At 31.8% G+C, this 9,858-nt stretch overlaps 1 pseudogene; it reads left to right on the top strand.

The window, feature by feature from the left end:
• The first annotated feature begins 5,572 nt into the window (after positions 1 to 5,572).
• LOC102591123 (uncharacterized) lies at positions 5,573 to 9,034 on the top strand (annotated as a pseudogene).
• Positions 9,035 to 9,858: the final 824 nt, after the last annotated feature.

The raw sequence follows: 9,858 nt of genomic DNA on the forward strand, positions 1-9,858 counted from the left end.
AAACTCTAAACATATATAAATATTTTAATGAAAATTAATTTGATTACATAATATTTAATTTTACCTACTTCTGAAAGTCAGTATTATAGTATTTTTTGTTTTTTATTTAAAGCGAAACTGTCCTCCGAAAGACGATTTAATTAAAATTAAATCAAAATATTTCTCAATTTTGTTTTTTATATTTCATTGAGAAAAAATAAAATATTGTTATTTATTTATTTTATTTAATACCGATATCAAGAGGTCGGTTTTATTGTAATTCATTTTTTTCCGGAAAAAATTCCGACCTCTAGAGGTTGGTATTTGGTTTTCCCGCTTTATTTTGCATAATAGTTTCATCCTCTAAATATGGATTATTGATGTTTTTGGTTTATTCCACGTACTCTAACTTTTTATTTATAAAAGTATACAAAATTGTTAAACTTTTTTAAACAATTAATTGTAGGTGTAAAATGAAAATTTAGTATTATGCTAGAAAAATTATGATTAATAGGAACATTTTAAACAAACCGACCTCCGGATGTCGCTTTTATTAAAAGTATTTGGATGAAATAAAAATACCGACCTCATGAGGTCGGTATTTTATATTAATTTATTTTTTAATTTATATAAAACCGTCATCCGGAAGACGATTTATTTAAAGTTAATTGAAAATATTAATTTATTAATTTTATGGAAGTCACTATATAAATATTTTAATGAAAATTAATTTAATTACATACTATTTAATTTTACCGACTTCCGAAAGTTGGTATTATAATACTTTTTATTTTTTATTTTACACCAAACCGTCCTCCGGAAGACGATTTAACTAAAATTAAATCAAAATATTTCTCAATATTGTTTTTTAATTTTTAATTTAGAAAAAATAAAATATTGTTATTTATTTATTTTATTTAATACCGACATCAAGAGGTCGGTTTTTATTGTAATTCATTTTTCCCGCTTTATTTTGCATGAAAACCGACTACTTGTAGTCGGTTTTCTAAAGTTTTTTTAATTCTTTATTCTTTTTAAGAATACCGACCTCCGGAGGTCAGTATTCACTGTTTATTTAGTAGTGAAAACACAAAAAAAACTAAGGCCTAAACACTAAACCCTAAAAAACCCTAAGAAACAATTAACCCTTAAAACCCCAAAACCCCTAAACCAAAGAAATACTAACCTCTAAACTCTATAATGCCATAAATCGTATATGTTGAACACTAAAAAACACAAAAATTACTTCATCCCTAAACTCTAAACCTATAAAACCCTAAAAAACCTTAACCTAAAAAACCCTAAACCCTAAAACCCTGGATAAAACCTTTAAACTAAAACCTTTAACCATAAAAAACTCTAAGCCCTAAACCCTAACCTAAACTCCTAAGAAACCCTAAACTCTAAACCTTAACAAACCCTAAATCCTATTAACCTTAAAATAAACCCTAAAAATGATTCAAAACACTTACAAAACCCTAGGCGCTAAACCCTAAATCCAAAAAATTCGTAAACCATATACTTAACAAAAAAAAACAAAAAACCTTAAGCCCTAAACACTAAACCCTAAAAAACCCTAAGAAATACTAAACCCTTAAAAACCTTTAAACCTAAAAAACTCAAAACTCTAAACCCTATAAAGCCCTAAAGGGTATATGCTAAACCCTAAAAATACAAAAGAACCCTAAGCCCTAAACCCAAAACCTATAAAACCCTAAAAAAAACCTTAATCTAAAAAACCCAAAGCCCTAAGCCCTAAAAAACTAGGTAAAATCCTTAACCCAAAACCCTAAACCTAAAAAAACCCTAAGTCCTAAACCCTAAAACCCTAAACCTTAAGAAAACATAAATGGTATAAACCCTAAAATAAACCCTAAAACCCATTTAAAATCCCTACAAACAAGAAGCTCTAAACAGTATATCCTAGAATTTCATAAAGCCCTAAACCTAAAAAACACAAAAAACCCTAAGCATTAAACCCTAAACCTTAAAAAACCTTAAGAAACACTTAAACCTTAAAACCCCTAAAAAACCCAAAAACCCCTAAACCTAAAAAACACTGAGCTCTTAAACCCTATAAAGCCCTAAATCGTATATGCTAAACCCTAAAAAACACAAAAAACCCTAAGCCCTAAACCTTAAACCTAAAAAACCCTAAAAAATCTTAACCCAAAAAACCTAAAGCCCCAAACCCTAAAAGATCAAGATAAAACCGAAAACCTAAAACCTTAAACCTAAAAAAACCCTAAACCCTTAACCCTAACCTAAAACCCTAAACCTAAAACCCTAAGAAATCCTATAACCTAAACCTTAAGAAACCCTAAATCCTATAAACCCTAATATAAACTCTAAAAACACTTTACAACACATATAAAACCCTAAGCTCTAAACCTTCAATCTTAAAAAATTGTAAACCCTAAATCTAAAAAACACAAAAAAAAACCCTATGCCCTAAACCCTAAACCCTATAAAACCCTCAAAAACACTTAACCATTAAAACCCCCAAAAACCCTAAACCTAAAAAATTCCAAGCTCTAAACTCTATAAAGACCTAAATCGTATATGATAAACCCAAAAAAATACAAACAATCCCTAAGCCCTAAACTCTAAACCTAAAAAACCCTAGAAAACCCAAAGCACTAAACCCTAAAAACCTAGATAAAACCTTTAAGCTAAAACCTTAAACCTTAAAAAACTCTAACACCTAATCCCTAAACCCAAACCTAAAACCCTAAATCCTAAAAAACCCCAAAGCCCTAAACCCCAAAAATCTAGATAAATCGCTTAAGATAAAACCCTAAACTTTAAAAAACCCTAATCCCAAAGACGTAAACCCTAACCTAAAACCCTAAATCCTAACACAACCCTAAGCCCTAAACCCTTAACTTATAAAACCCTAAAAAAAACCATAGCCCTAAACCCTAAAAAACTAGTTAAAACCCTTAACCTAAAAATCTAAACCTAAAAAATCCCTAAACCCTAAACCCTAAAAAACACAAAAAATCCCTAAGCCCTAAAATTTAAACCTATAAAACCCTAAAAACACCTAAACCTAAAAAGCTCTAAGCTCTAAACCCTATAAATCCCTAAATGGTGTATGCTAAACCCTAAAAAACACAAAACAACCTAAGCCCTAAACCCTAAGCTTATAAATCACTAAAAAACCTTAACCCAAAAACCAAAAGCCCAAAACCCTAAAAAACTAGGTAAAACCCTTAACCAAAAACCCTAATCCCTAAACCCTAAATCTGAAACCTAAAACCCTAAGAAACCCTAAACACTAAACCTTAAGAAAACATAAATGTTATAAACCCTAAAACCCATTTAAAACCCCTACAAACCAGAAGCTCTAAACCCTAAATCCTAGAATTCTGTAAACCCCTAAACCTAAAAAACACAAAAAACCCTAAGACCTAAACCCTAAAAAACCCAAGAAAAACTTAACCCTTAAAACCCCTAAAAAGCCCCTAAACATAAAAAAAAAACTCTAAGCTCTAAACCCTCTAAAGACCGAAATCGTATATGCTAAACCCTAAAAAACACAAAAAAAAACTTTAAGCCCTAAACCCTAAACCCTAAACCTATAAAACCCTAAAAAACCTTAACCTAAAACCCTAAAAGCCCCCAAAACACTACTAAAAAAATAGTGTTTAGCGACGGATATTAGCGGCAAATTTTATTCCGTCACTAAAATGCGACGGATTCGCAACGGAATAGACATTTTGTCGCAGAAATTACAAATAATTTTTTGAGTTATGATATAACGACGGATTGATGAAGAAATATTTGTTTGGTAGCTAAAAATGGGTACGAAATTTTGGCGCCCTAGTTTTCGCTACCAATTTAGGAACGAAGTAAGTGTGACCAATTTAATTAATATTCCGCGATGAATATGGTGACGGAAAAATGTCACTAAACTTAAAAATATATTTTTATAAAATTATATTTATATAGTGACGGAAAAATTCATCATTAGAATTGAAAGGGAAATGAATATATTTTTGCTAGCAACGAATATTAAAATTCGTCAATAAGGACGTTGCAAAATTAAGTTTTGGTCATATATGCTAAATCATTTCACCAGAACCATTTTCACCATTACGCTCTCCATTTTCACCAGGAAGCGATGGAACTTTCCTTCTCCGATGGAAGTCATCTCAGATGAAACTCTCATCTCCTTCAATCGTCATCTCAAAGTAAGCTCTCTAACTCTTATCTCCTTCCATTTCGATCTAAAAAGTGAGATCTCAAACTATTATCTCTCTATCTTTGATGAGTTTGTGAAAATTAGAGTTTCTAACTCTCAACTTTTTTCATTTCAGTTAGCTTGAAGTAATATTGAGATGTGTTGAAAATAGAGGTTTTATCAGTGTCGATATTTTGCAAATAGGGTTTTATAAATTTCAACTCTTTCCATTTCCTTTAGCTCGAAGTAAGTCTGAGGTGTTCTGAAAATAGAGATTTTAGTACTTTGGGTATTCTAAAAATAGGATTTTTTTCGAAGTAAGATTTTCTAAAAAATTGGGATTAGGGTTCTAGCATTACAGTGATTTACTTTTATATGCTTTTGTGAAAGTAAATTGCACACTGATTTGCTTAATTTTGTTTTATATTGAAGCTAGCTTTCATTGTTTGTGATTACTAACTACCGCTTTACTCTCTCCGCTAAAATGTATCTCTCTTTCTCCCCTCCCACACCTGCGTAATAGTTTTTTTCCCCAGAAAAGTGTGTTTGCTTTTAGTTTTCTATTTATACTTTTGTTTAGTTCATTTTTCTTATATATAATGTAACTGTAATATTGAATCTAGCTTAGAAGCTACTTCTGGGGTGATTTTGGTTTTCCAATTTAAGGACCTTTTGACTTGTATGAGATATGACTTCTTTTTTATTTTGTAATTGGTATATGATGTTGTCCAGTTGAGAATCTATGAAACAGTCTCTCTATCTTAGCCAAAAGAATTATATTAGACATTAGGTATAGGTCCAAACAATAGCAAATAAAATAGATGAAGACACTAATGTTATGTCTATGGACGAACCTACATGGTATAGCCTTCTGTACTCGCATTTGGGCGGATAAGATACAGTCATATGACATGAAAACAAAGAAGCAATTTTAAGTAAGCATGACTGCGATTTTAGAAAAATTAGACATATTTATATAATCAACCAATTGAACAAGCAGATAGGATCATGTAGAATAGCACTTTGAATATGGTGTTTTAGGTGTTAGAGAAGGATCCTACAACATGGCTTCTTATAATAAGATCAATCACATGGTCTTCATAAAAGTATAAATAATTAGTTTGGTTGTGGGGCTTGGTTTATACACTTTAAAGTCTAGGATAAAGGTATTACAATGATTTGGTATGTTATTATCATTTATGAATATGTGGGCTAGACGATAAGTAATTGACTCTCCAAGATCAATAATGCTAGTCACTAAAGACATTGATACATTTATGTGAATTCATGGTAAGTGTTTATGCAATTCAAGACACAACTCATTCATATTAAGTGTTTAGTTTTTATTTGTTCTATTGTTGTTGTTTCATGTTAATAACCAAGACATCTGATGTTTAAATATTGCAGGTACCTACTGCTATAACATTATCCTTAGTATCTGGTTTCCATTCACTCGTAGTAAGCCCTGCTCTTTATTTTTCTTACTTCTGCAGGGTAATTCTTAGATGTAATCATGTTCATACTTATCCCTTAGATGTAATTCTGTTTTACTTATCCCTTAAAATATTTGCCTCAGATGTATAGCAAATATTTCAATAATCAAAATGATGCAAGGTCATTTTACTTTTGAATAGTTGATCTGCCAGCCAAGAAACATTGAAATGTTATATCTATTGAGGTCCCTGATTGTTTTAGAAAATTACTACATGGAAAATTGTGGTGCAAAATAGTCATGAGTTGCATTGATTGTTTGTATTATTTGGCTAGTCTTTTAAGTGGATCTTAGTTCACAAGTTGTTGTCGTTATTGCCATGTTTCTTTCGTTGCCTTACCCTAATTTCCATGTAGATAGAATGACTTCAAGTCTTCAACCATTTGCAGCATGTTTGTAGCTTCTAAAGCTTCCTATTTATTGAGTATGTCTGTTGTAAATGAGAGACTTGATAGGAATTGCACCTACTCCTTTTAAGCGTTAACTTCACGAATGTTGATAGATAGTGTACCTTCTACTTTCCAGTGAAAGAGTTTCATCTGCACCCCCACTAACTCCGTACCCTGATGTAAAAGATGGTTATTTTGGAGAATTCAAGGTATGACTTTTCATTGTAAGTGAATTTGGAAAGTGTATTCACATTTATAGATAGGATATTAATGTATTGCTTTTAAAATTTATTTTAGAAAAAGTTCTATTGGGATGTTTCCATTAGTGAAAGTGAAGTTAAGAGACACTGATTGCATAAGGCAACAATAAAATACAAGAATTTCATTTCTAAAATAAAAGGAAAAGGAATCAGGCCAGGTTTTATACCTGAGCATGTGTGGGAAAGATGGATGTAACTTTGGGGAAGTGACGAGTCTATTAAAAAGTCAGAAACAAATTCAAAGAATCGTCGTGGCGCCCGTGAAGTTGCTGCTGGGACTCACACGGGTGGCTCTATCTCAATTGAAGAATATCACAAGAGACTTGTAAGTATATATTTCACAAATTATATAAGTAACATCTTTATGTTGTCTGATTTAAATACTTGTATTATAAATACACATAATGCAGTAGATATGATTGTATCTAAAAGTGTTTTTCTTTTGTACAGGCTATTAAAAATGGTCGGGATCCAACACTAGCCGAATTACATTTGCACGTCCATACACATGGTCATGATGGAAAATCCTTTGTTGATGAGCGTTCTCGAGTTGTCCATGTAAGTTCAAAATTTTGAAACCTATCTAAAAATATACATGTCAATTCTCATTAGAAGGGGATCTTGACTGAAAATACAAGAAGACAGTTAGATGTTATTTTGTCCTTAATTACACAATTTTTTATGAGATAGATATATATCTTGTTGAGGTCTATCATAGTGGTACATTTTATTTCTAGTACATGAAGATGTGTTGGTTGATGTGGCATCTCTGTTTTTCTTTTTTTGATGTCCAAAAAAGTGAAATCAAAGCTATTGTCCCAGCTATCTTTGCCAGTCAAGTCATATGATATGAGTAGTTTTTATCATCCTTTATCACAATGTGAGGTCTGACTAGAGCTTTGTTCTCCAATCTATAATGTTGAATAGTTGTTAATGGTTGACACTTTAGTTTTCTATTGCATTTGCTTATCTCCTCTCAAAACTACTCACCAATTAACAATAGAGAACCACACTTTAATTAAACACAGACCTAACAAGACAGGCAAATTATGGCTTCTACTTGTGCAGTTTTCATGGCAATGTCACTGACTTATATCAACTTTGTTACTTTAGATTCATTTACAGTGCTCAATTTAGTGAGTAATATTTTTTTTCCTCCTCTAAGGATGCCTAACTAAACAGTAGTAGATTGTACATTCCCTTTATTTTTACCTATAGTTTTCAATTCTTGTTGTGAGTCATCCCTTCCTTGTGGCCTTAGTGGTATATAATTTGATGAGCATTGGCCTTGGTGGTGTATATGTTTGGTGCTGAATTTTCAAGATTAATACAACACCCAGGCTCTACTGGGAAATTGAATAAAAAAATATTATCCCTTGAACATCCTTAGTTACTTGTCTCCTTATTTGTTTGTTGGAGACCAATATATAGTTGTAGCATGTATTCTTGACTATCTGGACAAAGTAAAGTGAAGAAGTAAGTGACTTACTGCCTTCTCATTTCTTTCACACATCATAGGAAACTCCAATGGAAGAAAGTGATTTTTCATATGGTATGCCATATTGCCTTCTAGAGACTAACTGCATCATTTTTCAAAATATTAGTGGAGTGAAAGATTTTTAATGGCATTCAAGTATGTTTTTCTTGTCTACCCAAATTTCAAGAATCACAAATACTATTTGCAATCAAGTAGAAGTTATAACAGTAGCAGGAGGTACTAAACATGTGTACTGCACATTTCTTTTTTTTTGTTAGCATTGTCTTTGTTCTGTGCTATTCAGTCTGATCCCCTGAAGCTACTCAGTTGGTATTGTAGGAAATTCATTGTCCATATCGAATTTGTTACTTGTCTCCTCATGTGTTTGTTGGAGACCAATGTGGCCTGAAGGATTTGTTATTGCAACTTGGATTTGGTTACTGGTTTTGTCCTGGGAAAATGATTTTCTTGGCCTTAAAGAGTGAAGGTCATTTAACATGCTATATATGTCCTGGAAGGTTAAGTGGCAAGTGATTGACTAAGGATCTATTTGTGTATTGATGTTAAAGTTCACCATCTTTTGTTATGTCGTTTCGATAATTGAAAAAAGCTTCAAGTTTAAGGGTAAAGAAACTGAAGCAGATTATGTAAGAGCTTCAAGTCTCGAACCTAACTTTGGTAATGAAACAAATCACAACTGTAAGTAATAAACTTATTGATTGTAACCTGTAAGTAATCAACCAGCTTAAATGTACTGTAAGCTTAAAAGGTTATCTATTTCTGCTTTTTCATTCAAATTTAATTTTTTTCCTAATCTTTAATGCTCTTTCTTTACCTCTATGTATTACAGGAAACATATGAAGAAATCTTACGGGAAAAATTAGTATCTCAATCTGATATTGACCAATCTGAAGCATATTACCAAGCTGCGGGGGAGAAAAGAAGAGAAGAATATATGGTCTTGGATCTAAAGCAAAAAATTACTACAAGCATAAGCTTTGTGCTTCATCATCTGTACAACCTTCAGTTTCTCAATCAACATTAACAAATATGGATGAATTTGTAAAGCAAATGATTCCTGCACTTACTAATCATTTTTTTCCTGTTATTATGGAGCGGGTACAAGAAGTGACTACTCTCGTTGACAATCCGTCACCTTTGACCCCCATAGTGCCTCCTCCTACTACTACTAATGAGAAAGAGGTTGATCCCTTAGTTTTAAGTGACGACAATGCTATCCAATAGTCCCCATGCAGCTTTAATTTTTTATTTTGTCTGTTGTTTTGGAAATTACAAATTGTGCAGTAACAATAGTTTATGAATGTAGCTGCTTTTAAGAATAGTTGATACATTAGTTTTGATGTTTTGCACTAAAAATATGTAATTTGAATTTTGCTATCTACATATTTTGAACAGTCTTAAGTATTATTTCATGTGAATGTTGGTTATTTTAGGGGTATTTAATAATTGTCATTTAATTTATTTCAGCAGTGTAGATTTAAAATAAATAAATAAAATTATTTTAAAAGATTTTTTTTAGCAACAAATTTAATGACGAATTGGTCGTTTCTATAAAAAATATTGGCGACGGACTAGCGAAGAACTTTTCAGCGGCAAATGTGCAGAATATTTTGCAACAGATTAGTGACCGAAACTCCGTCGTGAAGTTATCCAAAATGACCAAATAAATTATGAAATTTGTAACGAACTATATAAGTATAACGACGGATTAATCCGTCACTAAAATGTGGCGACGAATATCGTTCGTCTCTAAGACGTCGCTAAACTTGCAACGGAACTCATTTTTTCGTCACTAAGAGATTATTAACGAGTGAAATAGTAACAACTGACAATCCGTCGCTAATCCGTCACTAAACTGATATAGCGACGGAATATCATAGATTAGCGACGGATTTCGTCGGTCGCTAAATGCTGATTTTTTTGTAGTGAAACTCGAAAAACCAAGATAAAAGCCATAACCTAAAACCTTAAACCTAAAATAATACTAAGCCCTAAACCCTAAACCCAACCCTAAATCCTAAACCTAAAACCCTAAGAAACCCTACACCCTAAAC

The sequence above is a fragment of the Solanum tuberosum genome, unplaced genomic scaffold (assembly GCF_000226075.1).
Source record: "Solanum tuberosum cultivar DM 1-3 516 R44 unplaced genomic scaffold, SolTub_3.0 scf00879, whole genome shotgun sequence".
Lineage (NCBI taxonomy): Eukaryota > Viridiplantae > Streptophyta > Magnoliopsida > Solanales > Solanaceae > Solanum > Solanum tuberosum.